A 10790-nucleotide genomic window follows, 5' to 3' on the forward strand; every position below is an offset into this window, starting at 1 on the left:
CGGCCGGAGGGCACCCCGCAGCAGCGGGCTCCACCCGGTGCCTCCTCCTTCGCCCGACAGCATCATTTTACCAGCTCGTTAATTCAGCGAGAAGGTTTTGCCCCGGGTCTGGGGGACCAGCCATTGCTCCTTGGCTCAAGCCTGTACCTTGAGCGCCTGCTCTCCCTTGATGGAGCCAGCTTTCGGGGAAGGCTCCTTCTCGCCTCGTTATCACATCCCTAATAGCCCTGAAATTTCTGTGAGCGCCTCTTGCCCTTCCTCCTCCCCCCGGGCTGTAAGGAGCCGTTCCGTCTGTCCCAGCAGCAGGGCCGGTTTCCTCACCAGAGCTGCTGGCCACCCAAGCAGACAGGGCACCTCAACGCTGCAAGAAGCCGGTGCGTCTGCTCTAAATCAAGTGACCCCAGGAGCAGCCACTGGCATCAGGTGTCCAAATTTTACCCCTACACCCTGCTACTGCCCTTCCCAACGAGCGGCAGGCTGTGCCTCAGTTTCCCCGTCCGTATGAAAGAGTTGTAACATCTCCCACCCACCCGGGTACAGATCTCCTGCTTTTAATTTTTCTTGTGCACTCGGAGAGCTTCACCTATAGGTTTTGGGGAATTTTCAGCCAGTTCAGAGGTGCCGACGGCACTTCCGAGGTCACCCAACACCCGGGCTAAGCTATTTTCAAGCACAAATTAACGCATCATCCTGGAGAGCTGTGGACACCAGCCGCCAGGTCTCCTTCAGCACACACCGAGCAGCTCAGCTCTCCATCAGATGCTCCAGATACAGGTTTGATCAAAGCAGCAATCCCTGGTTCCCCAGACCCGGAGCAAAAAACCTTCTCGCCGAATTAACGAGCTGCTAAAATACTACCATCGCATAAAGAAAGAGGCACAAGGCATCAGCAGGTCCTAAGGGAGGTCAGCAGGGAGGCATTTAGCTACCACGGAGCTGGTGATTGCACCTTTAAGCAATTGCGTCTTGGTTCCGCTTTTCATGACGCCTGTGCTGAAGGGATTTGATGACTCCCAAGAAATGTCAAGCCAAGAAGCTTTTAAGAACTACTGAACTGCCTTTTTAAGAGGCGGGGGACTTGTGCACCTAATCCAGTCTTAAAAGTAATGATTTAATTTGCCTTAGGAGAAGCAAGCCAGCACAAATTAATATCTCCCAGTAGCATAACATAAGCATGTTTTATCTGGAGATTATGTTGATTAAATCATCAAGTGCCATAATCGTCCCTTCCTATACCTCAATAAGATGGGGAAAGAAAAAAATTAAAAGAAAACCGACCTAAAAATATAGATATAGCCTTCTAAGCCACAGAAGGGAAGTGCACATTCCTCCCCAAGCGCTCTCCTCGCTCGCTAAAGGACGCACGCAGGACTCTCCACCCCGGAGGAAGCCGCTCCAGCTGGTGCGGCACCGAGGGGTAAAATGAAGCTACGCGTTCAGAATTGAAGAGGTGCCAGGAGGTGGAGGCTGGAGGAGCTTAAGAGGCAGTGTAGGAGTTACACTCACGGGGTTTCACTCTGCAAGTGTAACTGAAGAAATTACATCTGACTTCTCAAGGCTACGCATCTGCTTTCAGGATATAAGACACCAAGGTCATTAGTCACGCAAGATGGAAATTCAAGTGGCTCAGATGCACCGTGAAGGGAGACAATGCCTTGGCAGAGGGGGGAAACACAGAAGCCCATTTAAAAAGTCTTCCTTCCACCTCCCTAATCTCATTTCTGCTCCTTCCTACCTCTTTTGCTCTGCACTGAAAGGAAGGACCAAACCACCCACCTTGATGAATCAGCAAGACCCACCTTGACTTTTCCCAACAGGCTTATCACCTGCTGAGGGTGTTTTTTCAGACAAAGCCTGTTCCTGTGGGACTCCACACTCCTCTGCAGCTTTCTGCCAGGTAATCATGCACGGGCACTTCACATTTAACGGCTTTGGCTGCTGGATCCTTGTGGAGCGCTCCAGAGCCCTTGGGCAGGGCGCTTCAGGAGCGCAACACGTTTTATTTAAAGCCAATTCAAAACCACAGTGGTGAGTTTGAAAGCTTCCCTGGAGAATGACAAAGGGTCTTGTTAAGCTTGTGGCAGAAGAGAAGGGGTCCAAGGCCATCAAAAAAATCCCTACAACAGCAGAAAGCTCGCCCTGAAAAAGCAAACTCTGAACACCGTTTACAGTGACCGCTGACACCAACAACAGGTCTCCAACACGCAATCTGTATTTACAAGGGCAAACCTCAACGTGAGCCACTCACCCTCCCAGCCTGTCGTTACACCACCCTGCATTAGGGTTTACGAAACCAGTGGATTTTGCAAAGGAAGGGCCATTAAGAAGTGTGGGTTTATTTGTTTATTGGAAAGTTGGGGCAAGCAGCAAGCTCTGCTGAATGGGGGCTGCAGCAGCTGCAGTCCCCTGCCTCAATTTCCTCATAAATGGAATAATTACTCCAGTGTTGTAAAAGCTTGGAAGCCTCCAGAAGAGAAACAGCGTTACCGGGAAAATTATTTTAATACCAAAATTAAGTTATCAAGAGGAACTCCGTGCCCACCGTCTCATGCAGAAAACACATCTCCATTCAAATATCCTGTCCCTGCAAGGAGGGGAAAAAAAAAAATATGCATGGTATGAAGGAACCACAGTTTCAGGTTCTGCAAGGAGGCATTTTCTGAGCAAGAGTTTTTCTTCAGAGAGGAGAGACAGTGTGCTGACTTGCAGCCTTACCGATCTGGAAGCTGCAAGAAGCCTCCTGACATTTTTTTTCATTATTTGTTTCTGTGGTCCTGTAAACCCGCCTGATGATCCACAGAGCGGAGGACGGTTGTGTTTCTTTCCTCGAACATCTTTCAAATTGAAACTCGGATCAAGCCCCTTTCTCCCCTAGAAGCAAACCACCCAGTCTTAGTATATAAACCTGACTTCCCCAAAATGATTCAGGTAAAGGAATGTAATTTCCCAACAATCCTTGGCATCCTTCCGATGTCATTTTACCGTAGAAATAACCTATTCTGACCCTCTCCCTCTGCCTTTCCAGGTGTGAGCAGCAGCTCCCTTCCGGGCTTCGTACCTCTTCAGTCCAATTAACAAGGCCCCCGAAAGGCTGAGGACTTCATTGCTTCTAAATGGAACATCCTCACACACGCTAATGCCACTTGCCTTCTGCAGGACCCTTGTTCCAGACAAGCCCGACGTTTTGACAGCACCTTCAACGCTTATTTTCCCTGGGCAAACGCACCATTACACAAAGTTTAATTTTTAGGATGGCTAGAAAATCTCTCCCTCTAGACATTAGACAAACATCTATACGCTGCATGGAATTACATGTCAAGCCACTCAATAAAACAGATTTACCTGCCAGGAGCAAGCCTGACAAATGCTTGGTACACATGCCTTTTCTCCCCCCACTTTAAATGGTACCTGGAAGCCTGGAGGAAGGGAAGGGTTCCCACTCAGAGCTCAGCCTCACCCCGCCAGCACCGCGGCTACGCGCGCATCACCCTCCCTGGAGGGGAGCTGGAGAGGGGGATTTGGAGAACACCTGCAGAGAAAAGCATCACAAAAACCCCACAGAGGTGGCTTCACCTCTACCCTCACACCCAGAGCTTGAGGCGCGCTGGGAGAGCGAGTGCTGCCTGCAAACACCCCCCCCTGCCCCATCTCCTCCCCCCAGAACGACAGGCAGCCCCGCAGGCAGCACAGCCGGGCGGAGGATGCTCGATGCTCGGCTCCCGGCTGGCACCGTCAGTCGCGTCGTTCTGCTGCTGCTCGTTCTGTCCCGACGATGACGTCTGTTTGAGAGACTTGCTCCTTACTCCAACGCTCCCCATAGACCAGACCTATAGGCATGTGGACCTTTTTTTTTCCCCAAATACACTCCCCCTCTCCCCAGGCTGGGAGTGGAGAGCCTTCACAGCAGTTCAAAGCCCACAGACATCAGCCAGCTTTTCTTCCTGCCTTTTGCAAGCCTGTAGCTTCGTGCTGCCCCAGAAAGCCAAAGGTGGTAGGCAAAAGCCTGTGGTCCTCAGTAAGACGGACTTCATCGCGTTTCGCTAGCGAGTTCCACCTTGGAGAGAGACACCCTCCGGTCCGCTCTGAGCTCTCCCACAGGAGCCTCCTCTTCTGCTAGCATCTTTTACAGACACCGTCCTTCCAGATGCAACATCCTGCAGAAGCAAATGATTAATTACCCCCAGCGAGCTGCCATCGGGTCACTGACAGGTCCCATCAACAGACCATCCCCATGTTCCCCACCGACCGCAGAGGAAAGCGTGCTCTCTTCCAGTGGTTTATGCTAGCACATTTTGCGCTCTGGATTTGCAACCAGCACCTCACAGTCAACGACCGAGCGTAGTAGATTAGCAGTAACTCGTCCAGAAATCATCTGGTCACCCGCTCTGGACGGAGCCTTAGCCTGTCCAGCTGGGTGGAGAAGAGACAAGAGGGTAACACCGAAGAGGAGGTTACGTGCCGAGAGGTGTAGGTGAAGTTCTGACACAGCTAAAACCCTAGAGCAAAACCTTAAGGAAGATTACGTTGCCCTCAAACCTGGAGTATAAGCTAAGTTAAGGAAGGAGAAGGGCATTTCTAGCTGAATGACCGACTCGGCTCTCGGTCTTTGGCAGATCGTTGCAGTCCTGTGCCTCAGCCTCCCCGGCTGAGTAATCAAGTACATTCTCATTTATTTTCTTCTGCAGAAGCTTTTGAGCTTTGCATATCAAAACCACCGTGTGGGTAGAATCACTGCCAGGATAGGCAGCAGCAGGCACTGGATGCCCTTCACAGCACTGACCGTGCAGGGAAGCAGGATGCTCTTGCACTGACGCTGGTTTTCTCCCACCCGTTCTGCTCAGCAGCAGTCAAGATTGCCACAGCAACAGGAGGCAGAGGAGAAAAATAGTTCTCTGGAACGTATTTGGTGGCTTTTTAGTGGACTGACATAAGAGAGTTCGTTTATAAATACGTCAAGAGCATGTCGGTGTGAAATTGGAAAGGAGAGCGGATGGCAGCATGGCGAGCAGAGCGTGTGGGTGAGGAGATTAAAGACGCAGGTTCAGCTGAGCGAGGTGCAGATTGAAAGACCTGTGGGAGAACATGGGATCTCAGCGCTGATCAACTCCGTCGACCGAGCAAAGGAGACCCTTTCCGCTCACACCAGCAGCTTCGTGGTTACTCACCTCCACGCTGTCACGGGGCCCGAGGAGCCTCTGCCTCCAAAACGCCCGCCGTCACGTGCGGGCACCACGCCGCTGAGCCGCAGCCTTCCACTTGCCCCTCGGGAAGGGAAAGCCCACGGTGCCGGTGCTCACAGCGGGCCGCTCCGCTTCCAGCCCTGCCACTGCTCCGTCAGCCGAGCCACGTGACGAGACAGCAAGTAGGGACAGCAAGGTCATCCAGGAGACAGAGGTCTTCCCCGAAACAATTTAAGAGGCTCATTAAGCCAGTTAATAGTGCAAGAGCAGCACGGACACCAGGCCATAGCGTTTCCAGTTTCACTTTGTGAAAGTCCTCCCAAAGGACTTGAGGATTTAGCTCGAGCGCTAAGTGGCACGTCAAGAGCCCAAACGCGTTGAAGCCTTGTCAGGAGCTAGAGAGAGGGCAGCTCGTCCTGCAAAGCCAGACGGTAACAGCCCTGCTCTTGGGAGAAGAGCGAGGTTTTCCCCATGCGCCGATGGTGATGGCTGGGTCGAGCATCCTACGAGCAAGCAGGCAGGCCCAACTCTCCCTCGCCATCTTTCACAGCACCCCGGAGCGGGTGCGTCAGTCGCCACGCGAGAGGAACCCGCTCACTGAAGAAGAACTCGGGGGAAGCGGAGCGAGAGCTAAACAAGCGCTTTGAGCCAAGCCGTAACTGCATTTCCGCGGTTCTCTTGGTGCCCCTCGGAAGGAAGCTCAGCTCACCGGAGCGAACGCTGCAGCAAGACACAGGCGGCAGACGGGGTCACAGGACCAGGAGACCTCCTCGGTCATCAGAGGCAGCACATCCTGCGGTCCCCGGTGACAGGCCAAGCACAGAGAACCTGCCTGGCCACACACCCCATTCTTCTTCATCGGAGACGTCGCGCTGATTCAACAAGGTATTTGGCAATAAAAAGATCCAGAAGCAGTGAAAATGCTCGCTACGGTAAATTAATTTTAAGTAGTAAAAAAGAGCAGAAGCGTAGCAACGCCTTGGGATTTAAGTAAATAGGCAGCAACAACAGCATTGAAACAGGGAAGGCGCCGCTGGTCGGCTGGAAGGGCGAGAAGACTACTGCCTCTTCGGGGCTCGTGCCTCTGCTCGGTTGACTGGCTGTACCCATTAGTCAGATCCCCATTACGCAGGTAGAAAACGCACCCACCAGAGGCACCTTACTGCTCTGTCCCTCAGCCCAGGAATAGGACGGGTACGACAAAGAGCCGAGGCATAATCGAGATGGAGTACCCGTCAGGCGCTCCGATGGAAAGGGAAAAACCCCTCTGCTCAGGGGCTTTGCAGATTAATACCCTCGGTTCCATCAGATGGTGACCAGGAACCGGCATACCTCGTAAAGACGGCGGGGTATTCAAGGCTGTTCACATCCGTTACAAGGCAGGTCTATCGGTACGTTCCCCGAGGTCTTTAGCGCCCGGGCAGCCACACGCACGAGGCACCGCGACAAGCCAGCGCAGAACACGTCCTGCTGTAGCTGTCGCGCTCCCTGCGGACCTCAAAGTACTTCAGAGCCAAATTAAACCCCTAGATTTCTTTGCGAAGGTCAGCCTCAGAACCGAGAGGTGCCAAACCTCGCTGAACGCTGCAGAACCCCTCGCTACGCCCATCTCGGCCATCCCCCCCCAAGAACGGGGCAGCAGTGGGCTTCCCACAAGCTGCACCTCCCGTGCCCAGACGCCACAGCAGCGGTCCAGGGAGGACAGCACCGACTCTGCAGCTTTGCCTCCCAGAATATCTGCTGAATACCCACCCGCACAGTGCTGGGAAGGACAAGAGAGCACCCGCGTCTCCTCGGACAGATGAAACCCTCAGTGCACGAAGTCCTGTTGTGGCAGAGATACTCACTGGGTTGCCAGCCAAGTGTCCCTTTCTTGGGAGAATGCTTTTCCATTTTCCGTCAGAGACCAGGAGACAGGCATTTTATTTCTGTATTTCACCCAGACTTTCAAAGCTCTCCTCAAAACAGGCCCTTTAATGAAAGAGGAAACAAATCAATACTTCTGAATTCTCTTAGGGGAGAACAAGACCAATAGACCGAGCCAGGGCTGGTAACTATCCTGCCAGCTCTGCCATGTTATTTCCCTTTCCTGAACTGCAAAACTTCCTCCCTGGTACAAACCGAGACCCAGTCAATACTCCAGCACTGAAACAGCATGCATCCCTGGGTCCCACGTTACCTGTGAAACTCTTCTGCCATGTCTTACGGTCTTCAGGACAGCCTTAAACCAAAGGGCTTTAGTCACTCCCAGTTCCAACAGATGAGATTTTTTTACTAGCACAGAAATCCTTTCTTTCCATCACAAATATTTGCCCCCTGTGTTTATACCAGTTCTGTGCAACTATATTACTTGATTTCATACAATTAGTATTTGGAGTCTTCCCCATTACACGTTGCTTCATGATGTGTGAGATTTGGAACATTGCTTCCCAATCACATTAGAAAAAATATTCACGTGACTTACACACTGCTACTAAAATTTAGTTCACGAGCAAAAGGATAGTTCTTCTCTGTAAGGAATAACTCTTCAGTATTCTGACATGATTAGCAGCTATCTTCAACTATGAATTTCAACAGAAATTAATTATTTGTCAGATATCCACTACTTCCCTGAAAAAACAAAACAACCCCCCAACCTACCTTTTAATTTTATGAGGCAAGCAGACACGGAGTCCGTGTGTCCTGAGCCAACCACTCTCCAAACCCATGCTCAGTCAGTGCAACCAGTCTGTTCTCTTTGACACCTCCTCATCACCAATTCCAAACAGGATTTAAACCATCAAGCAGAAACCTTGATTTAAGACACCGATTTTAACCCTGATTTACATTTGTATTTATTTTCCCTAAAAATCATTAGCTTTCATTAACTGGGATATCCATTAAAATAGCAGAGGTCTGCAGGTAATCATCACTGTCAAAAGGATCCTAACTCAATAAAAATAAGGAACATTAATAAAGTGAAATGAAAAATGTATGTTTCATCACTATTCGGATTTTTTTTTTCCCTCTCAAGATTTGGGGCAGAATATGTAGACGTAAATTAGAACTAAATGAAAAATTACAAAGACACCTTAGGCATACAAAGCAACTGATAGGTTTCAAATCGATGAAATAAATCAGTAGCTGTTTCCAGTGGGTTAGATCTCTTGGTTCCAAAGCCCTAAAAAGGACTGGCTTTACTCAAAGCATTGCTATTTTAGATCTAAAGGTTTAAGTAACTCTTCCTGTATTGCTGTTCAGCATCTCGTTTACATGAAGGGAGTTTAGACACCCACCCTTAGAGACACACCCTTGAAAGCATTTTGCGTCTTTTATCACCTATATTTTATTTAAATTTTGGTCCCAGGGTACAAGGTTTTTCCGAGTCACTCTCTGCCTCCACCTATTTCTTTAATATCTGATCAGAGGGGAAAAAACCCCAAACCCTTTTGTGGGCTTTTTTGGCTCTCAGTTAAGTAATATAAACCCGAACAGTTCTTTACACGCATGCATTCTCTAAAATATGCTCGGTTTCAGTTTAGTTAAAAGCATTCTTGCATAAAAAGGAGGAACGTAAATACCAGCACTGACTCCATTGTACAGAGATAGGTAGTTAATGTATTGCAAGATGGTTTGGCATGCCAAAAGTTTGGGCTGATGTTAAATGTTAAAGGTGTTTCCCAAACTCAGCATAACATTAAAATAGCGGAATTCTTTAACTGAATGAGCTGTAAAGTTTCAGTGAGAACATGCTTTCAATAAATCACAGAACAATGGAAATATCCATTCTTTTGTTTTCTAAATACTTTAAAACATATTAACTTTTTAGTTTTAGAGTTGGACAAACTAAAACTGCTAACAGCAAACCTTAGACACCCATTCAGATTTTCTTAGTCATTTAGCATTTGCTATTTACTTCTGTGGAACAAGAACCCAAAAGGTGTTTTCCTTTTTCTTTTTCTGAAAGAGGAAGAACCTCAGTCATTCACAAGGGTCACAGCAATTTGTTGCTCTTTTAGGCTTTATTTTCATAAGTTGCCCAGAAATATACAAAAACTTGCAAACAATCAAGACTTTTGTTATTAAATCACTTTGCCTTTTTACAAAATTCCAGACAAAGCACATGAGCTAAAAAAGACAATTTCTTTTGTTAGCATTCACCCTAGGAAAAAGCCTCTTGTGAAACCTTTCAGTGAGTATGACGTCAAAAAGCCACTGGAAGTTGGTTCACTGATCTGGCTTCCTGTCCATTTGAACATCTAATGGCTGGAGGTTGGGGGGGGGGGGAGTCTTTTTTATTTTGCACTTGATCAACATCACAGTCCATTTCTCAAGGTAATGAAAAAAAATGCTTAATATGAGTCAACAGCCAAATACAATTTAACCCTCAATAGAAGCCTATTTCTGGCAGAAGGTTCACCTTTCTTTAAAATGACTATAGCCGGGAGTTAAAACCATTTCTTAAAATTTACTTTAAATGCTGTTCATAGTGAGGATTAAATCTTTTCACACCTGTAGCAAAGCCACTTCTGTTCACTGAGGGTTTGAAGTCAAGACTGATGTTAGCAGACAGAAAAGCCAATTTTCTCTGAGAATTTAAGCAAGACCTTGTCCATATCCTTGAGTAACTTGTCTCTATTTTTCCAACCAGTGGCAGGAAATCTTCATTTCTACAGCTGATGTCTATACTCTTGATCTCCACATGCCTCATCCTCGCCACAACACATTTTAAGCACCCTTCTAGGATTAAAAAAATGTACTGCTTCCCTGAGTGCACAGTAAGGCACTGCATTTTTATAATTTCCAGTCTTGTAAATGGCACAGGCTATTACAGAACAGCCTGCTTGAAAAAACAGGATATTCATGTACTTTGTTAGAGACAGATCTACTTTTTATGGTGATCAACTAAGGCAAGAAAAGACTTTCACTTCATTAAGATAAGAAACTAAGGATAGTTGTAGTTTGTTTAAGTAGCCTTAAAACAAAATATCTTCAGTGTAGCAGTTAAATTTGAGCAGAAGGCTACAAGACCACACTCAGGACTGTCAAAAGCAAAAATTACAATTAAAAGGTTGATCCAGGGGCACTGGGCAAGCAGCTCTGGCAGAAGGGAGTTGTACAAACCTCATACATCCTTCCTGGAGATCCAAGATCGGCATGCAAGAGTAGAGGAGGAGTTTGAGAACACATTCTGACACCTTCCGTGCTGAAGCCCTGCTCTCAGTCCGGATCAGCTTACATAACCCATCTCCCCAGTCAATACAGCACACCTAAATTTCTTCCTTCGCACCCTGACAGCTCAGTGTCCTCATTCTTTCTTAGTTTGTTTTTCACCACTACAACTTGCAGTCCAAGGTTAAACTCCTTGATTATCTGCAACACCGCACGATGACTCCTTATGATAACCTTTCTCAGCACAGTGGAGTCTCCGCAGGGCGGGTTACAGAGAAGGAAATGATGCAACAGTCCCACAGGTATTCACTTCCAGAAGACTATTCAAATTCTGATTAGGGTGTGAACTAGAAAAGTGCATCCCATCCCATCACCCTTACCCCCCTGCAATGTAAGACCACAGCCGATGAAAAGACAGGTTTTTGCTGTGAGAGCAGCTATTCTTTCCCCACTTCTGCC

This window comes from Phaethon aethereus, assembly GCF_964289735.1.
Source record: "Phaethon aethereus genome assembly, chromosome: 17".
NCBI lineage: Eukaryota > Metazoa > Chordata > Aves > Phaethontiformes > Phaethontidae > Phaethon > Phaethon aethereus.